This window comes from Panthera onca, chromosome D1 (genome assembly GCF_046562875.1).
Source record: "Panthera onca isolate mPanOnc1 chromosome D1, mPanOnc1 haplotype 2, whole genome shotgun sequence".
NCBI lineage: Eukaryota > Metazoa > Chordata > Mammalia > Carnivora > Felidae > Panthera > Panthera onca.
In genome coordinates this window covers 18,208,247-18,229,338 of record NC_138348.1, presented here as the reverse complement: position 1 = coordinate 18,229,338, position 21,092 = coordinate 18,208,247, and the positions used below count along the sequence as shown (strand labels likewise).

Here is a 21,092-nt window from a genome sequence, read left to right as displayed (position 1 = left end):
TACCACCTTGGGGACTATAGATACTAAAGTGAAAAGGACCTGGGCTGATTTAGTCTAGTGGCATTCAACTTGTAGCCATAGAACTCAAAGGAAGTTCCACACGGAGCCTGCAAGAAACCACTCAGCATGGAGCTGCCCTGTTGGAGGAGTCATAGGGGCTGTGCCATCCGCCCCAAGTTCTCTCTCCACGTTGACAGCTTCTGATGCCCTGGGAAACCCATTTTGAGAATCACAGGCCATTGGGTGATAGATAATGAAACTGTAGAGCCTGAAAGGGACAGTAACTCATCCAGGAATCAGAAGTAACCACGTCTGCTAAAATTACTTTCGTTAGCAGAATCATTTTCTGTCTTTGTAAGAGCTCGCCTGTGTTTCTCTTGCTCATTGATCTTAATTAATCACCTAGAGACGTGTCTTTCAATATTGACACTTATTTAGCAGCTGACATTTCTGAATTATCCTCTCTCCTACCTTCCTCACAGCCATAGGTAAAGGCTGGATAGATATTTATTGTTAAATCAAGGAAAATGGGGCTTTTTATTTGGAAGCTTTGCAAACACAGTATTTACCCAAATAATCCTGCCTGAATTTGCAGGTGGTTGGACACCTAGGGAAACGTATTTGACCTAAACAAAAAAACTAACAAATTGTGACCATTCCGTGTCCACAGATGTGGTGGTTTTGGGGGTCTCTCAAGGGCCCTATTTAAATCTCTCCCCACTCCCTGCATTCTGCCTTTTGCAGCGCCCCCACCCCAGTTTGGTTTTCGGAGATCATATGGTATTCCTCCCTCAAAACCTAATTTCCACACAGGCTTAGTCGGCAGTGACCTGCCACATGAAGAGCTTTAGTGAGACTCAGTAGGCGCGGGTCCCTGGCGTGGCTTCACGCCCACGGCATGTAAAACACCCCGGCGGCGAAAGCAAGACCGACGCTGGCCAAACATCTGGGGCATCAGAGCACAATGGGTCTCCCTGCCCCTTTTAAAGGCGACGTGATGTGGCCCAGGGAGGCTTGGTGACTTGCCCAAGGTCACGCGGTGACTTGGAGGCAGAACCCACGGCCTCCAGGTCTCCTAGAGGTCCTTTTCTACACAATGAACCCTGTCTTTGCTGAAGCGTGGCTGCCCTTCGCTTTATGGTCTAGGTAACTGAAGCTGTCCTGCAGCAACTGTGTGGGCGAAGAGAGCGATGGAGGGAACTGTTAATTAGCGGCTGTTAGAGCACAGAAACCGGTTTCACTAGAGGCCATGCTGTAGGGCAGGTTGAGAGGTGAGGGCTTTCATTTGCCCCGCCCCCAGTGTGCCCCTTCCGAAGATGATGGGAGGCCCAAGACCGGAGAAGACCGGTTCCCAGCCTGCAAGTGTGGGAGAGACACAAGCGAATTCATTTCGAGGCTGGAGAGGCCTGTGCCCGGCTTCCCAGCACACTGCGAGCCCTGGGAGGGGGTGGGAGCACCGTCTTCTCCACGCCTGACCTTGACAGCCCGGCAGATGTGTTTACTCCTTCCTCTTCCCCTTGGGAGGCAGAGGTCTGGCAGGGTGGTTACACAGGCGGCCTCCGGGGCCTCGCTGCCTGGGGTTTAGATTGGCTCTTACTGCCTGTACCTGTGACCTGAGGCTAACTTCCTGTGTATCCATTTCCTCACATCTGTAGAATGGGGTCATAGTACCTTTCTCATTAGGCAGTGGGGAGGCCTTAGTGAGATAATCCACATAAAGCGCCTTAGGGCAAACGCTGTGCACCAGCTCCTGCTAGAGGAATCACAGACCGGTGGGTGTTTCTCCATTTTAAAAGTAACATTTATCACTTTTTTTCTGATTATGGAACTCACTCGCATACATATGCCAACGACCAAAAGATACCTATTGGTAAGATTTTGCTATATTTCTTTCCCGTTTTTTCCCTGTGCAGTGTGTGTGTGTGTGTTTAATTGGGTATGTACCATCAAAGTATAATTTTCTAAAACTCAGAAATCCTATGAGATCTACAAATCTACAATAAAAATCATAACCTTTGGGGTTATCTTCTCTATCAGACCGAAAAAAAAAATCTAATCTATTACAAGTTCTCACGCCGCTTTACATGAGTCAAGGTTACATTTCTCTAGAATCCTCTAGATCATTAAAGAATCCTTGGTGGGCCTGCTAATCAATGCTTGAACAAAGACCCTCCTCTCCTCGCCTGGTTTCCAAGTTGGGGGTCATTTAGGTTAACAACATCTGTATGTTCTCTCGGACCACACTCTGGAAAACTGTGCATCTTGCCTTCTGCATAATATTACCTCATATCTATTTTCAGAAGGAAGTTTTGAGGAGGGACCAGGATTGCCCCAGATTTGCCACCTCCTCAGGGTGCCAGGGCAGCTGGACTTGTCTCCCTGCACATTTTCTTGGATTTGTCAATTTCTCCCCGCCCACCCTCTCTCCTGAACTTCTTGAGATCAGGGATTCGCTGAGTTTCCTGTCTTCCTGATCCTTCTCCTCTAAGCACCTGCTCTGTGGCACATTCTTCCGGGATGGGTGGTAAGAGGCCTGGCCTTTGTCAGTGGCGAGAGAGACTCATGTGCTGTTAGGAGTAAGCAGGACTTCTCTCCTGGGCTCGGCCGGAAGGACTCCACGCCTAAGCCATGTCAGATCTTTTTCTCTGCCCTTATCGCTGATTCTGTGGAATCATTGTGTTTAGGGGGCTTTCCACGTTCAGTCTAGAAAACCGTCTTGTCTCTTCACTGTAGGACTGACTGACTTCCTAACTTTCTTTCCTAATCTAAAGGGGTAAAAAGTTCTGGGCCACCTCAAGCTGGGGAGGGAGAGGCCTGACCCGGATTAATTTCCACACTATGAATTTTAAACCACTCTTGTTCCATGTGTTGGGAAAACCCATCAAAATGCTAATGGCTCTGTGGTCTTACCTCCCGCAGACGCTTTTTCTGCATTAGAATATATTTACATGGACTTGAGTGGGGGAGAATTACAGAGACGTGAGGTGCCCTTTTCCCCAGATCCCACCGCAACCCAGTGGACTATAAAGTCTGAATTACGAGGCCCGGAGCCCCGTGTTTCTCGGAGGAAAGCGGCTGTTGGTTGTGGGGCTGGCCCCTTCCCTCAGCTCCAGTTACCAGTTCTTAGCTTTTGGCTTCCTTACTGGCTGCAGGGTGGCCAGTTTGGAAACATCTCTATTACCGTCGTGTGGCTTTTTAAAACTGCTTCTCTCAGAGGCGGCATATCCTCGGACAGGCACTCCTGTGTGTGTGAGACCACACCGTGGACCCATGTGGAGTTCAAGGTCTGGAACATGTTGAGACACAATTCGTACCAAAGTCAATTTCAGCACTAAGACGGCGTCTGCTATTCTTGAGCCACGTACTAGAAGCACTGGGCTGTTTTAGAAATCTTTGAAACCCCAGGTATCTTTGGCCTGAGAACCTCTCAGATGCGTCCTCGGGAGGACAGACCCTATGGGGACAGCCCAGCGCAGGCTGGACTCAGCCAAGGGGCTCCGGGGACTTTGGCTGCAAACAAAATCGTGGGCTCTCATCTCCCCTTGGCCGGGTTCAGCTCTGTAGACAAACGGCTGGACCTCTCTGAGCATCATCTCCTTCCTTAGCTAGTGAGGAGGACACGAGCCGCTTGGTTGGGAGAGTTATAAAGTTCACCTCTTTCATTTCTCGTTCATGCAGATGGCACAGTGGAACCGAGGCAGGCAGGCCGGGCTCCATCATCAGAGATGGGTCCCTTAAACCATTAGGTTCCTCCTCCGGGTCCCTTTGGCACCAAATGGCCAGGTCCAGGATGCTGGGCACTTGCCTGGAGGGTCTGTGGGGACCCCCTCGTGAGAATGGGTGAACCTCACTTGGCAGACATTGTCGAGAGAATCGCTTACGCCTTCTGTTTTCTCGTCTCTGAACAATGCACCCATGTTCAGCTACATCAAGCCGCTGTGGCTGAGGCTCACTTTTCCCCATCTGAGAAATGGGAAGAGCGTAGGAAGAGCGAAAATCAAAAGGAAAGAGAGCTGCAGTGGATGGACAGCTCTGGTCTTGCCTCCTTCCGGTGAAAAGAAGATGCTCCCTGACAGGACGAAGGGGTTCGCAAGTGCAAGGCTGTGGCCACTGGGGACAAGGGGTCTCAGGCTCCCGGGGGCCCCACATTCTTCATGCTCAGCTGAGCATCACAGAGGTGTCTGTCTCCCGCAGGTGCTCCTGGGGAGGGCACCGGAGACCCTGGTTGGCCCGTGCCGTCCGTCTTCAGGAACCCCCAGACCTGATGGGGACGTGGGGACAGAGGAGCTGGTTACTATGGATGGTTGCACAGAGAATAAGCGGCTCAATGTGTTAATTTACGGGGTTGTACATGCCCTCCTCCCTGGTCCTGCCACCGTCCCCGAGCCACCCAGAGCTAAGGGCTCGGATTGGGAGTCCCTCGCCCACCGGGCAGGCCCCCCAGAGACCCTCGCCAGCAGTGCCGGGGTCTACCGCTCTATGCCCAGTTTCACGCAAGATGGGGGCCCCCCGGTCCCCAAGAAAAAAAAATCCCAATCTTTCTGAGGATGTCAGGGCTTGCCTCAGCCCCACTGTGACCCTGGGGCACAATTAGCAGGCCCATTCTGGGTCTCATTATGGGAACAGAGGGTGGTGGGGCCGAATGACAGGGCTGGTGACACAGAGAAGCGGAAGCGCCCTCCCTCCCCCACGCTCTCCCTCCCCCACTCTCCCAGGGAGACGGGGGCAGGTGGGGAGGAGGTAGAGACCTAAGCTAAAGCGGGTAGGGCAGCTTCGTTAAGGGCTGTGGGCGGGTGGATCCTGGAGTCACAGGACCCAGCGGGAACTCATCCTGAACTTGTCTTGGCTCCTCTCCCTCTCCCCCACCTCCACATCAACCCCCTGCATTGCTAATTTAAAACAAAGCAAAACAAAGCCCTGGCTTGGCTATGGAGCCATAAACTGCAGCGCTGTTATCTGTCAACAAGCGATGCATCTGGCTGGCAGTGGCCCAGCCTGGATCCTGTGGCCTGGCATCCATGTGGGGAGAGGGGCCCCCGGCGGCCTCGGGGTCTCACTGAGGATGCTGCCCCTTCTTGGGGCACAAGACCAAAAGTCTTTGTGGTCCCAGGGCTCAGAAGGATGTCTGTTCCACCTAGGGGCCAGGTAGAGGTGTAGGGTGGCTAACGTGGGGGGCAGGCAGAGGAAGAGAGAGGCAGAGAGGGGGTGGGGAGGGGGTTGGGAAGAAAGAGAAAGACGGTGAGCTGAGTACACAGCAAGGGAGAGAGGCATTGCTAGCAGGAAGCCGGAGAAAGACTCCTCTTTGGGCTGATCACCTCCCTCCCACCCTCCCTCCCTTCTTTCATTGCTTCCTCTTCCAGGAAGACATCCCAGCTTTCCACCTCCTCTAGAATCCTACTGACTTGGGATTCTAGGACGTCAACTCTGAATCAGCGATCTTCAACACGGGGGCTTAATGTGTAAAACGTTAGTAAGTCCAGCTGTTGGGAGCTAAGCGTGAGGGTGGGTACGGTGCGTAGACTTCATCTGTTCTTTGTGCAGACCCCCGAGGGAGAGACGGGAGGGCCTGAAGAACGTAACCTGGAACTACTGATCACGGGCACTCCCCGTTTTACAGAAAGTGGCGGCAGATTCTGTATGACGTGATTCCTGGGTCCTCTGTGCGTCAAGCACTTACTTGCCTGGGCCGGGCACCGTGGGAATCGCTTACTCTTGGGAATCTGCTAACTCGTCTAATCCCCAGCTCAGGCCGGTGAGGTGGGACTCTGATGGTCCACACTTTTGCAGGCATATAACCTGAGGTTTAGAGGGATGAGGAACTTTTCCAAGGTCACCCGGGTGGCAAGTGGCAAAACAGATTCAAACCCGGGCCTGTGGGACACGAAAGCCTGATCTCCGGACCACTGAGGGCTCCCCACCTACCACCAGTCCCACCCCTCGTTGCAGACTCTGGTGGCAGATCGGTTCCCACGGAAGCCCACTCATGGGTAAGGTAGCCCTCCAAAAGCTGCTGTCCTGTCCGCTTAGCCCGGCCCTTCGGCCATTTTAGGGTCCCCGAATGGCAGCTTTGCAGAGGAGCCTTTGCAGAGGGTATCAGCAGCCGTCCATCCACTCCAAACCAAGCGGCCGGCCTATCACAGACCTGGCACACGGCGGGCACACCACCCGCCCTGCAGACTGGGGCTGGACTCAGACATCGGAAAGCTTTGATCTCCTTGTGGCACTGGTCTTCACCGCCTGGCTCAAGACCAAGGCGAGAGGTCACTGGGACCCCTCATTCCTGAGGCCTCACCTTGCGGGTCCACGGCTGGAGCGGTGAGGTGAGGTGGGGAGGAGCTGGGGGCTGCCGGTGCCCACTGCTCTGATCCGTAAACTCTGGAGGACGAAAGCAAGGCACCGTCCGTGGCTGCAAGAGGCTCAGCCCCTCAGGGTCCCGAGAAAGTGATGCAGGCGGTAGACTCGTCCATTCCCCCTCTTCCTCCCATTAACACAGTTCTGTCTTCCCACGGTTTGTTTAACCCACTCTTTTGTGGATCCATCCACCTTCTACCTGCCCTTCTGTCCGTCCCTGTGTTCATCTGTCCTTGCTATCATCTATCCGTCCATGATGCGTCCATCTGTCCATCCATGCTGCGTCCATCTGTCCGTCCGTGATGCGTCCATCTGTCCATCCATGCTGCGTCCATCTGTCCGTCCGTGCTGCATCCATCTATCATCCATGCTGCGTGCATCTGTCCGTCCGTGCTGCATCCATGTGTCCGTCCATGCTGCGTTCATGTGTCCACCCATGCTGCGTCCATCTGTCTATCCATGCCGCGTCTATCTCTCCGTCCATGCTGCGTCCATCTGTCATCCATGCCGTGTCCATCTATCCATCCATGCCGTGTCCATCTGTCCATCCATGCCGTGTCCATCTGTCCATCCATGCTGCGTCCATCTATCATCCATGCCGCGTCCATCTGTCATCCATGCCGTGTCCATCTGTCCGTCCGTGCTGCATCCATCTATCATCCATGCTGCGTGCATCTGTCCGTCCGTGCTGCATCCATGTGTCCGTCCATGCTGCGTTCATGTGTCCACCCATGCTGCGTCCATCTGTCTATCCATGCCGCGTCTATCTCTCCGTCCATGCTGCGTCCGTCATCCATGCCGTGTCCATCTATCCATCCATGCCGTGTCCATCTGTCCATCCATGCTGCGTCCATCTATCATCCATGCCGCAACCATCTATCCATTCGTCTTTCCATCCCTGCTAGTATCCATCCACCCCTGCAACCAACTATAACCTAGTTCCTCTTTCCCACTATTCAAGTGCTTTTTATAGATCCATTCTCTACTCATCCATCCATCCATCCATCCATCTATCCATCCTTCTGTCCATCCTAGCAGCTGTCCACCCATCCGGCTGTTATTTGCTGAGTCAGGAGCTGAGACCCCAGAGGGAGTAAGATACTGTCCCCATCCTTAACTCATAGTCTGGTAGATGAGAAAAATCATATGGAACAAAATATATACCGTGCTGCGTGTGATGTTGACTTCGACTTTACCACCTATACACGTAAATGGTTATCAGAGCCCAGAGAGCAGTGACTAATTGTGCCTGTGGAGGTCTGGGAAGGTTTCTCCGAGGAGATACTGAAGGAAGGTTTTGAAGGATGAGTAGGAGTTTGCCAGGTGGTTTGGGGAGTGGGAGGGGAGGTGTACTTTCAGGGTTATAAAAGGAAAAAGGGACTTCCAGGCAGAGTGAAGAGCAGTGAGGTTGGTGGGGTGTGTGGGTCCAGGTGAGTTCAGTTTCACTGTGGGGTCTGTGCATATTGGTGTGGACCTGCGGATGGGCTGGGAAAGGCAACTGGGGCTCAGATGAGCAAAGGCCCCATGTGTTGGCAAAGGGGAGCCAGGGGACCCACCGATGCAAGAGAGAGACACATGAATGGGCTCAGTCTGACAGCAGGCCAGAGGGCAGGTTGGAGGGAATAAGGCCACATGCTAGCGGACCAGCCAGGACCCCGTTTGCGGTAAGCAGGCAGGCAGCGATAAGGCTCAGCCAGGCAGGGACAGGCAGGGGCAGTGAGGGGCAATGGCAGAGGAGAGTCACAGGCGACTTGGGAGACCTGGGATGGAAGAGAAACAATGGCGGGAAAATAGGAGTCTCTGATCTCGGTGTCGGTTATGCAAGGTGCTCTGTTTGTGAAAAGTTAGTAGGCTGTGTCCTCATGGCACGTGCACCCGTGTGTATGTATGTTCTGTCTCAATTTAAAAATAGAGCGGGAAACATCAAGGTAGATATAAAAGTCTCTTCATCCAGGACACTGGGTCTCATCGAGGACACTGAAGTAGCTCTCAGGCTTTTTCTTACAAAAAAAGCTTACAAAAAAGCTGGTTTCCCTCACACAGAACAGCTTTGCTTTGTTTGGAAGAAAGAAGATCTGAGTTTTGAGCTAGACCTTAAGACAGTGGGGGGAACTTGGCTAATAATATTACGTTCGCTGCCCTTGATTGAGCTCTATATTTTGTGGATTTTATTTGATTTTTTATGTTTTAAGGTCTCTGAAACCAGGACGCATTGTAGGAAAAGGGCCATGTTATGATTAACTAAATTAGGCAGTAAAATAATGGTGTGATTATAACTGGAGTCTTTTTTTTGAGAGAGAGAGAGAGAGAGAGAGGGCGCCAGTGAGCAAGGGGCAGAGAGAGAATCCCATAAGGGAGAGAGAGAGAGAGAGAAGTGGGGCTCACCCAAAGCAGGGCTCGTGCTCACCCAAAGTAGGGCTTGAGCTCACCCCATGTGGGACTCACACTTGGGAACCGTGAGATCATGACCTGAGCCCAAGTCAGATATGCTTAAGGACTGAGCCACCCAGGTGCCCCCGATGAGTCTTAATTCAAGAAGTAGGGTGCTGTGTGCCAGGATCTCTGGTGTCCCGTGGGTACATTTTCCGTGTAACCCTCACACCATCGTATGAGGGATCGGCTGTTGTTAGCTGTTTCCCGGATGAGGAGTTGCAGCCTGAAGTCGGGTGGTCACGTGCTCAAGGTGACAGAGCTAGTCAGAAGTGGACTCAGGATTTCAAGGCATCTTTGTTCAAAGAAGGAGCAAGTCTGGGGCCGGGAGGGTGGTGGCTTTTTCTTCCCAGAGCCTGAGACAGCCGGGTCAATGGCGAGCACTACCAACTTTCAACGCAGCCTCTTGTCACCCAGGCCCATCCCCCTCTTGGCCCCGAAACCATGGGATTCTTTCCCTAGTCCCAGGAGGGCTCCCGCTCTGACATCTGTGGTGACCCCCCCCCCTCCTGTGGAGAGGAGGGGGATGGAATGAGATCTCAGGGGATGGAGGGGGGAAGAAATTCCAAGCCCAGCTGGTTTCCTTCACATAATGCAGATTTGCTTAAATGGGAATTAGGATTAGTGCTGGATTTTGCCTTTCCTGGCAGACTGGTAATAAACTAATCTCCTCTCAGACTGCAGGAAGGCAGAATTCCATCGGAGAGGGAGACAGCTTCAGGCTCAGGAGTGCAAAACCCGTAAAGTAATTTTATTATTGACAGGCCCTGCCCACACTGCCTGACACGCAGCCCGCAGCTTCTTCCTGATGGGGCTGCAGCCTTTAATTTCGTTAATGGGTGACATTCACCTGGGCTGCGTGGCTGATGGGCACACTTGACATTAATACGTGTTCCCCGTGGTCCCCAGAGCTCATAAAAGCTCATTATCAGCTCTGAGCCCGTAAATGTAGTTCCCGGCTCAGGTGGGCACGAGTTCCTCAGACATGTCCCCAGGCAGTGGAACAGTGGCCATCTGCGGGGGCCAAGAAATAAATTCCTCCCTTTGTCCAGGGTACTTGGCCTCCCAGCCATCTGGGAGGTGATCGGAAAAGAAACTCTACAGGCAGCAGAACCCTGGGTTCAAATCTGCATCCAAGAAAAGGAGCTCTTTCTGCCCTGCTATTGGAGGGGAGTTGATCCAGTGTTCGGGGAAGGCTGTTTGTCAGAATCTATTCAACATGTGGCCACGTCCAGAGCCCCGGTCCAGCCATCCCACGTCCAGGCGTCCGGGCTGCGGACTTGCACCAACATTCCCACATGGTGACGTAAGCAGGCAAGGGATCACGGCCACAAGCTTGCAATGGCTGGAAATGGAAACATGCCCTATACGGAAGGTGGGGCAGGTAAATAGGTACTGTCCGCACCTGCTAAGAGACACTGAGCAGCTGTGAAGAAAACTCAGGAAGATCTAGATATCCTTAGAGCCATACGGAGACGTGGTGGTCCTGTTAGCGGGGGGCCGGGGGTGGGGGGGGTGGAAACCGTGGGCGGCAAGGTCCCATGTGTGCAGGGTCCCGTGGGCCCACACGGGCGCATGCTCCCGCACACGTGTGATTACAGGGAGTAAAGCCTACCAGGTCATGTTACGGACGTTTTGCAACGGATAAGGAAGAACTTTCACTTTCGTAATTACAAGTGGAAAATATGTGCGTATACTTCCATGTCCCTCCCCGTATGTCCGTGTCTGTGGACGTACACGTGTACGTGCATGCATACAGATCATGGATTCCTCTGATTGTAGCCTCGGTCTGGTCCATGATACATGAGGTTCCCAGGGCCAACTCTGCCTGGGTGGGCATCTGAGGCAAAGATGGCCCCAATGAGGCCACATCCTCTGGCCAAGCCCTGTTCCCCATCAGTTCGCGGGGAGTTCTGGGAACCTCATCCATGCGTGAGGTGCATGGAGCTGGGATCTGTGGCGTAGACCCAGAATTCATTGCTCTCCCGCTATAGCAGGTTTGACCTCCCACGGACCTGGCTTCTAGTCCTGGCTCTGCCCCGTCTCGCCCTTACAACCTTGGCCAAGTTATCTGACTCCTCTGGGTTCATGGCCCTCGTCCCCAAAGTGGGGATACTGTCCCACAGGATTGTAGAGGGTTTCGGGATTGTTGTCATCATCTGAGACCACACGAAATTTGACCAGGCCTTCTACTGTGTGGGCTGGTCCTTGAGAGCGGAAGGAGTCTGGGAGGTTTGGGGGTCAGGGGGCTCGGCTATCCCGTCTCTGCTGTAAGTTTTGCTCTTTTGTTCCTCAGCCGTGCGTGTGCACAAGCCGGTCCCCGCCCCCCACCCCCCCGGGACTGGCCTCAGCCTTGGCTGGCAGGTATGTGGCCTGGACGTGGCGAATTTGATCCTTGTCCTGTGACCTGGGGACTCTTCGTCAAACTGACAGAGGAAGTGGGGGAGAGGCCGGACTTCTGGCCCCTGCACGCTGGGGCTGAGTTGTTTTTTTTTCACTACCAAAGACCTGTCCTCTCTATTATTTATCTCTTCACGGATCCCAGATCCTGAAAGTATTGGTCTGCCCCAAAAAGCCTGCATTCATTAAGCAGTGATTAATTGTCTCTCACGTTTTCAAAATTACTCAGAAAGCCTTTTTTTTTTTTTTTTCTGCCTGAGGAAAAACAGAGTTTCCACAGCAGATTGGTAATGTTGTAGCTAAGAGCAAAGAAACGCGATGCGATGTTGTGGTTAGCGTGTGTGATGTCATCACGTGCCCGTTGTCCAGGCTCCTGGGCTGACTTTGGAAGGCCGAAAACGGGCTCCGGTCAGTAGGCTCTGGGGACGCCATCCTGGAAGCCTCGGTGGGGCTGAGTTCTGTCTCTCTGGCCGCAGATGCCCGTCTGGCTTCTGCGCCTGCAGAGACAGAAGGGGTTGTTCACGGGGCTGTTCTGGGGAGAAGAGCAGGACCTCGGCGGCCAGGTGCACACCTGAACTGAGGCCGCCCCCAGCAGCCGCATGCCCCGCGAGCCGTTGCCTTTTGAAAATTTAGGTCTCTCTCTTCTCCTTCCACAGTTCATCCTGAAGCCATCAGAGAGAGACCTCAAGAGAATCCCGACCCTCCTGGAAGGAACAGACACCAATTGGAAGAGGTACGGTTTGGCAACATGGCGGCATCTTACTCTCGTGAGAGTCTGATCTTCTCTCCTCTGCCCTTCCCACCCCACAAACCCTCCACTGCTCAGTGAGAGAGCCTTCCGCTGATGCTGGGGTACAAGGGCAAGCAAAGGGCCGCTTCCCTCTTGTCCCCACCCCAGACATTTTTCAGGGTTGGGGAGGACACCTGAAGCGTGAGGGAGAGAGGCAGGTGCTGAGGTGGGGTCTCCCTGGGGCTGGCTGCTGCCCCATGAGGCGGCCACCCATCACGGTTGCTCCTCGGGGTCGTCTGAGGAAGTGAGGGTTGACACATGGGAGGCAGTGAGCCCTCCAAGGGAAGGCACCATGATCTTGGGATTGTGAGAAGGAGAGAACTTTCTGGAATGACTCCCTCATCCCCACCGTCCATCTCAGGACTCTTGGATACGGTTCACCCCCAGGAGGGAACTGAGAATGGAAGAGTCTTTGGTCCGCTTCTTGGTTTCTGGGAGCTGCTGGGGCTGCCCACGATCCCAGAACTGGTGATGGGCCGGGTGGCCTGATGGAAGGTTCCTGAATGAAGAGCCAGGACATCTGTCCTCTGGCCCAGTCTCTGCCGCCATTGTGCCTCAAGGGCCCTGATAAGCCATTTCGTTCACGGGGCCTCATTTTCTCGCCAGTAAAATGGCAGCGGCTTGAAACTCTGTTCCAGCCCTCGCGGCCTCAGTTTCTGAGGCTCCCAGCCCAGGGCTGGACCTGAGGAAGTGATGGGTGTGGTGAAGCAGCAGAGAGGCAGAAAGGGAGTCGGGGGTTGGGAGGGCTGCGGAGAGGAAGGGCGTTGGAAAGCTCTGGGGAGATTTGACTGCCAGGTTTGGCCAAAGGATGTGCCTCAGACCCTCCGTGGAAAGACCACAGAGTCTGAGGTGCCAATGGACTGAGTTTGGGACCAGGCCGATCAGAAGCGTCAGATCAACAACGGAAGCCCTGACTGAGGGCTTCTGCCTGCCAGGCGCAGTGCTAAGCACCAGCATTCAGTCTCTCAGTGGCTCTGTGGTCTTGGCACTAAAATCACCTCCATCTTAGGGAGGAGAGAATCGGGCCTCAGAGACGTTAAGTGACTTGCTCAAAGTCACACAGCAGCGAGTGAGCTGTGGCTGAGATTTGGAGCCCTCTTCAAATACAATTCAACATACAATTCTTGTATGTTTTCCTTTGAGTGACTCTGTGACTTGAATCTTAAGGTTAACAAAATCCTTTAAGCCAAATCACCCCTCGAAATTGCATTTCTTGAAAGGACATAAAAATGATTGGTTTCCTTAGCCTAGAGGGTTTTGTTGTTGTTGTTGTTGTTGTTGTTGTTGTGGTTTTTTTTTTGCTTTTAAACCTTGGGCTCATCATGAAGTCTCTGCAGGTCCTGTTTTTCTGATCTCTAAAAGGGGAGCATAACGTCTATCCATGGTTGTTCTGGGGAGAAGATGAAATGAGGGAGGTACGGAAGCCTCCCCTACACACCCCTCCCCCTGCCTTTGCACCCCAAAGCTGCTGCGAGAGTCAATGGGGGGTACACGCTGGGGAGTCCCACACCCAACCGTGTGATGGCATTTGCAATTCCAGATGTTTCTGGTGCTGTGGTTGGGAAGCACTCGGCCACTTTCCTAGACACTGATCTGATATTCCGCTGGCCTCTGAGCTCATCCGATCACTTCTGGAGTGAGCCGCAGGCCGGCCAGGATGTTTCAGGCCAGGATCCAAGGCACGGTGGCTGGCTCCCAGAGGCGGATAAAGCCAGGTCAGGCGGGGCCCCAGACAACGGTGGCGTAGGAGCGGAAGTCCCGTGCGCCTGGCGGCCCACCCTGTCCTGCCAGCTGCCTGGGCCATAATCTCAACCGTGAGCCTCCTGGCAGCCTGCCCTGCCCCCCACAGGAAGCCATTGCCTTATCTCAGAGCCAGGATCCCGCACGCTTTTCTTAATCAGGAGAAGGCGCTGAAGCGCGTCGGACAAAGCTTAACTTCCCCAGGACCTATCTGCTAGGGATGTTTCTCTATCAGGGGAAGCCATGGGGCTCTGTGTCTGAGAGGAGAGAATCTCTTTAAGTACAGAAAAAAGCAGCAGGGGTGCTTTTGTTCTTGGTTTACCTTCAAGAAGTTTGCAAGGGAGCAGAGTGATGTAGTCTTGCCCCCCTCGTTCGCTGGGAAACAGATGCATGTTGTGGAGTCACAGGGAAAATACAAAGATGACCATAAGCAACGGGCAGACAGGTGTGTGCTGTTGTGGGAAGTGTCTGCTGGGGTTTGGGGCCAGACTGATGGAAGCTGGGTCCCAGGTCCGCTCTTGGGTAGCTCTTTGCCTCCGGGTGAGTGATTTTGTCTCCAGAGTCTCAGTTTTCTCATCTATAAAATGGGCAAATAGCATGCCCAGGAAACCTCCCGCAGGACACTCCTGCTTGCTTTGAACAGCAAGCCCCCTGGGATAATGTGGCCTTCCAAGGTGACCTCCTTGAAGAGGCTCAGGCTCTTGGGACGTAAGAGCCCGGTGTTTGGGACCAAACAGTGAGGTTACCCTGGAGACACATACCTCTTTCTGCGCGTGGTCTAAAAAAGGGCCGAGAATGGGGCCTGGGTTGTGTCAGCTCTCCGTTCTGACACCCTGGGGCGTGGGGCCACCTTGGGTGTGAACAGTTCTTCCTGAGCCTTTATCCCATGGTTTATACTTCACTCCTGGTGACATTTACTGGATGCTTTCTGTAGATAATCGTTGATCCCTCCTGTGCCCCAAGGGGCAGATATTAGTAAGCTTTATATAGGTGAGGATAGCTGGGATTCAGAGAAGTTGTAAATTACTCCAGGTTTCATGTCTAAAAAGCAGTCACATTAAGACCTAAGCACGGGGCTCCTGCCCCAAGGACGACGTGTTTGCCGCAGCACCCATGGTGCCCTCAAAGACACCCCATACGGGACCCTTCCACACCAATAGAGGTCTACACCACACCCCACAGCACCACCGTGGCTTCCCAGGGTGCCACTGACAGCACCCATACAACCTCTGTGTCTCCCCATAGCACCCACAGAGGTACCCACAGCACCCACGAGGCACCCTGCACGACACGCAGCATCACCCCGTCGTGCTCACGGCGGTCCTCCTCCTGTGTTTTCCACCCAGCCTTGCACAGAGTTCAGAGCTCCGGGAGACCAGGAAGCCCACTGATGGTTTTAATCTCCCCAGCCAGCCCTCTGCAGCAGGCTGAGGGAGCCAGTGAAGGCAATTGCTAGGAAGCATGGGGATCTGCCTCCTGCTGAGATCTGACAGCAGGAAGCAGGTGGCAGGGAGGGGGAGACAGAAGCCTGGCTTCCCTAGGAGAACCTGTCCCCGGACTCCAGTTTATCTGCTTTTTTTTTTTTGTTGCTCATACTTTTGGTATCATACCAAAAAATCCAGTGCCACAGGCCATGATGATTCACCCCTGATTTTTCTTCTAGGAGTTTTATGGTTTTAGCTCTTATATTTAGATCACTGATCCATTTTGAGTTAATTTGGGTACATAGTGTGAGGCAGGGGTCCAGCTCCATTCTTTGGCATGTGGTCCTCCAGTTATCCCAGCACCACTTGTTGAAATGACTATTTCTTTCCCCGTTGAATAGTCTCTGCACTCTTATTGAAAACCAGTTTGCCATAGATATATAGGTTTGTTTCTCTTGGTTCTGTTCCATTGGTCAATGTGTCTGTCCTGAAGCCTGTATCATGCTGTTTTGATTACTGTAGCTTTTTAAAACAATTTTTTTTATGTTTTTATTTCTTTTTTAGAGAGAGAGAGAGACAGAGCGAGTGGGAGAGGGGCAGAGAGAGAGAGAGAGGGAAACACAGAATTCGAAGCAGGCTCTAGGCTCTGAGCTCTCAGCACAGAGCCAGACATGGGGCTCAAACTCACAAGCCGTGAGATGGTGACCTGAGCCAAAGTCAGACACTCAACCGACTGAGCCACCCAGGCGCCCCACTATACTTTTTTTTTTTTTCTTAAATTTATTTATTTATTTTGAGAAAGAGCATGAGTCGGGGAGGGGCAGAGAGAGAGGAAGAGAGAGAATCCCAAGCAGGCTCTGAGCTGCCAGCTGACGCAGGGCTCGATCTCACGGATCGTGAGATCTTGACCTGAGCCGCCTCCAAGAGTCATGTACTTAACTGTCTGAGCCACCCGGGCACCTGATCACTATACGTTTATGTGTAACTTTTGGAGGAGTCTTAGTATGTTCTTTTTTTTTTTTTCTTAATTTTTTTTTTTAACGTTTATTTATTTTTGAGACAGAGAGAGACAGAGCATGAACGGGGAAGGGGCAGAGAGAGAGAGGGAGACACAGAATCTGAAACAGGCTCCAGGCTCTGAGCGGTCAGCACAGAGCCCAACGTGGGGCTCGAACTCACGGACTGTGAGATCATGACCTGAGCCGAAGTCGGCCGCTTAACCGACTGAACCACCCAGGCGCCCCAGGAGTCTTAGTATGTTTTAAGCTCCCTGGTGATTCTAATGCCCACCCTAGTGTCCCTGGTCTTTAGAGGAAGTTGAGGCACAGTTAGGGAGGCCAGTTGGGAGACTGCCAGAATGATGTAGGGCAGTGCGGGGTGGCCGGGATGCGGTCCAGATGCAAAGCCACAGTTATCGGGGTAAAGAGGTCATGATGGAATTGAGGGAAGTTAGTAAGGGAGATGTTCCCATCCTCCCCAGTCCTCGGAAGGCCTTGGAGAAGCCAAAGGTGAGAGTGGAAGCCAGTGGTCCAGGTGAGCTCCATTAACCTCCTGCCCACCCCCAGGGTGATTTGGGGGAAGATCTGGGTACTAGTCACAGCTCTGCTCCACTGTGTGACCCTGGACAAGTTGCAGGACCACACTAAACCTCTATAAGGAGGGTCAGTATCGTCTGCTGCGAGCGAGGGTCAACAGGTCAGCTCTGCAAAGGCTAGAAGGGGCTTAAAGGCGACTGAGTGCTTGGCAGAATCTGTACCCCAAAGTTCCTGCCAAGTGCTTGTGAGAGTCTGCCCAACTGTGTCTGGGGGATTGGGGCAAACGGCCTCCACCGTGGCCCCTGCTGCCTCGGGCTGTCCCGGGCCGGCTGTGATGGGTCAGAGTGTCTTAGTCTGCTGAGTTGAAATGTACTTTCTTGTACCCTTCATCTGCTTGCCCCTAATCTGCTTTGTGGGCCTGCAGAGAAGAAGCATCACCCCCTTCCCTCCAGGCTGCTGTCCCACATCCTTGTCCCTCGTCACACACCTCCCCTCTGCTGCCGAGAGGTCATGGCTACCTCTGCCTCCCTCTGAGGATGCAGGTCTTAGTGGACTCTTGACTTCTTGTTCCCTTGACCTTCCTCTGGGGGGACTCTAGCCTGAACTTGGCACTTTTATAGTTCAGCCCTCAGAGCCAAGGCCAGAGCTCCGGCCGTGTTCTGACTCCAGCCAAGGTGGGCAGGACCATCACCTCCCTCAGTCCAGACCTTTTATTTCTATTCCTGCAGCCGAGATGGCATTGGGTCCAATGATTTCTGCATCCCGGTTGGATTCAAGCTCCCATCTTTTCGTTGACGAGGTAGAAAAGGGATGCACTCTTGCCATCTACATCACATTTTCCATCTGGTATTTATAAATCATGGTGCAGTTTAATGCAGGAGGGAGAGCATAGCTTTGGCAGTAGATGAACTTGAGAGCTATTGTTTAGCTACTTACTGGTTTGGGCAAATGAACTCTATTACTCTCCTGTTATGTGAAGATAGTCATTGTAATTGCAGGCTTCATGGTCAAGATTAGATGAGATGATGGCTATCAGGTATGTAGCCCACCCCCTGGGAAGGAGTCCACATTCCAGAAAGGGTGGGTATCATTACCGGTGCCATCTGAACCCCTGAACTGTTCATTTTTCTGCAGTTCTGACAGATGGGGTGTAAGCCTTGGGTTTGAGCCCAGGATGGGGCACCAGCCCCCATGCCTCTTCTCCCCCCTGGCTTCCCCCTCACTCTCTGGCTGGGACACGTATGTGAGGGGACAGGATGACAGGTTCTCACCACCCCAGCTTCCTGCTCACTCAGCCCAATGTCTGCCAGAACTTTCTGGCCTCAAGCCAGCCCTGTGTCCACATGTGACTCATGACAGCAACCTGGTCTTTTTCTGCCATCGAGGATACTTTCCATCCCAAACCTTTTCCTTCCTTTCTTTTTCAAGTTGTTTTAAATTTACACAAGAAGGTTCACCCCTGGCCCATACACAACTTCGTCCCTGAAAGGAGACAAAGCCAGGGAAGCTTCTCTCTGGGACGCGCTCCATACACGGTTGGCTACGAGAGCCAGGCCAGGCACACCGTCCGCTCTGGGGGGGTGACTGCTCCTTGACATCGTGGGGAGGCACTAACAAGTCTTTGTTTTCCTCATCTAAAGATGGAGCCAGTCTTTTCTGCTGCTTTTCTGTTCATGCAGCAAAACCGAGCAGAACATGCTCTTTAGGAGGATTTATTTATTTTTTTAATGACATAGACTCACATTGTGAATCACAGCTGAAGCACTTTCAAATATGCAGGTGTGGTAAGGAGGGAGGAAGCAGGAACACCATTTTCAGACGCATGTCAGCAACAGAGGAAGGGAAATGACTTGCCCAAGGTCACACAGCTGTGGTGTGTTAGAGATGGGCCTGATCTGGTGATCTGCTGCTGCACCCAGCTGTCTCTTTTATTAGTTAAAAGCGTGAAATGATAGATTTTAATTAATGGCCTAAAAATAAAGGGAAGAGTCCAAATCGGCTGGCAGTGCCGTCTGTTAGCTGGGAGTAGTTTAACGACCTGTGCAGACAGAGCTGCTGATGTGAGAAGAAATGAATGATGCCATCCCCTGTGCTTTGGGGCCCGCCAGAGTGTCCCCATTCCTGGGGAAGGGTAGGGTTATGTTATGAAAGGAAGGCACAGTGGGATCGAGGAAGGAGATTGCACTCTGGACTCTGAAACCTTTTTTTTTTTTTTTTTTTTTAACAGACTTTATTTTCTAGGGCAGTGTTAGGTTCACAGCAACATTGAGGGAAAGCACAAAGAGTTCTCATATTCCCCCTCTTTGCACACGTACAACCTCCCCACTACTGACAATCCCATACCACAGTGGTACCTGCATTACATCGATGGACCTCCATTGACACGTTATTATCACCCAAAGCCCATAGTTGGCATTACAGTTCTGCTGGTGTCATACATTCATTCGGTGGGTTTGGTCAAATGTAGAATGACACGTATCCACCACTATGGTATCTTACGGAATGGCTTCACCGCCCTACAGATCCTCTGTGCTCTGCCCATTCATCCTTCTTTCCCCTCAAAGCCATTGATCTTTTCACTGTCTCCACAGTTTTGCCTTTTCCAGAATGTCCTACCGTTGGAATCATACAGGATGTCGCCTTCTCAGATTGGCTTTTTTCACTCTGAAATATGCGTGTGAGCTTCCCCCATGTCTTCTCATGACTTGGTAGCTCATTCCCCCCCCCCATTTTTTTTTTTATTTTGGTAAATACAGATAACATAAAATGTACTGTTTTGACCATTTTGAAGTGTGCCCTTCAGTGGTATGAAATACATTCACACTGTCGTGCAGCCACCCCCACGATCTATCCCTTAACTCGTCTCATCCTTTGAAGCTGAAACTCTACACCCATTAAACACTAACTCCCCATTCCCCTTTCCTCCCAGCCCCTTGCTACCCCACTCTTCTTTCTGTCTCTGTGAGTTTGACTACTCTGAGTACCTTATTATGTGAATGGAATCATACAGCATTTGTCTTTTGGGGTTATTTTGGGTTTTGTGTGTCTGTGTGTGTCCCCAGCGTATTTCGCTTCGTGTAATGCCCTCCGTGTTGTAGCAGGTGTCAGACTTTCCTTTGTAACGTTGAATAATATTTCAGTATCTGGATGCACCTGAGTTTATTTATCCGTTCACCTCCTGAAGGACATTTGGTTGCTTCCGAGTTTTGGCAGTTATGAACAAAAGCTGCTCTGAGCCTCCGTATGTAGCTTTTGGTCACAGTTTTCTTTTCTTTGTTTGGTTTTGGTATTAGGTTACTGCTGGCTTCGTAGAATGAGTTAGCATGCATTCCGTCTGCTTTTATCTTCTAGAAGAAACTGTTGAGAACTGGTACAGTTCCTTCCTCATATGTTTGGTAGAATTCACCAGTGAATGCATCTGGCCTGTGTTCTGTTTTGGAAGGTTATTAATTATGGATTCAATTTATTTAGTAGATATAGGTCTATTTAGGTGGTCTGTTCTTGTAGGAGTTTGGGCAGGTTGTGTCTTTCCAGGACTTGGTCTCTTTCATCTAAGTTACTGAATTTATGGACCCAGAATTATTAACCGTATTCTTTTCTTATCCTTCTAATGTTCATGGGAACTAAGGTGATGTCCCCTCTTCCATAATTTTATAATTTGTATCATCTCTCTTTTTTTCTTCGCCTGGCTAGAGGCTTGCCAATTTTATCGGTCTGCTCAGAGAACCAGCTCTTGGTTTTATTTTCTCTGTTGATTTCCTGTTCTGTGGAGCCCATGTTTTGGTGGTGGATCTATCGCTGTCTGAGGGATTGTGACGTAAACCCCGTCCGTTCTCTGATTCTCAGTTTCCATATCTGCAGAATGGCTATGGTGACAGCAATACCTGATGGCAAATGGCAAAGGTGAGCCCACATTCATTGACTCAACAAGTATGTATTGAGCCCCTATTGTGTACTAGGTACTGCTGTACGTGCTGGGAATATTGTAGTGAACAAAACAGCAAAGTCTCTGCCCTCGTGGAGCTTGTTTTCCTTTTGGGGACAGAGAGAGAGAGAGACCAAACAAATAAACCGAATGTCAGGCAATATCAGGTGCAGGAAGGGACGGGGAGCGGCCAAGGGTTTGCTGTTTTGGCTAAGAGGCACTTGGAAGGCCTTTTCTGAGCAGATGTCATTTGAGCAGAGACCTGAAGGTAGTGAAGCCCTGATTTCGTCTGCAGGAAGAGCCTTCCTGATGAAAGGAATGGCAAAAGTAAGGGCCATTAGGCATGTGGGAGTGTCAGCAAGGAGGCCAGGGTGCTAGAGTGAGGGTGGCATGGAAGGAGAGGAGCTGCCAGCCAGGGTAAGGGCTTTGGATTTTGATTCTAAGTGTGATGGGAAGCCAGTAAACACGGAAGAGACGGTGAAATTTACATGTTACCA

At 51.9% G+C, this 21,092-nt stretch overlaps 1 protein-coding gene across 4 annotated transcripts in view; it reads left to right on the top strand.

The window, feature by feature from the left end:
* The window catches only part of TSPAN18 (tetraspanin 18), a 187,811-nt gene that overhangs the window by 21,881 nt on the left and 144,838 nt on the right, over positions 1-21,092 (top strand). For 3 of the 4 annotated variants that reach the window (XM_078433388.2, XM_078433387.2, XM_078433389.2), the window contains exon 2: positions 11,838-11,914. The gene's annotated coding sequence lies outside the window, so the exon portion shown is untranslated. Of the gene's footprint in view, positions 1-11,493; positions 11,594-11,837; positions 11,915-21,092 lie in introns of those variants that run through there. The other variant, XM_060606449.3, reaches the window with a different exon arrangement.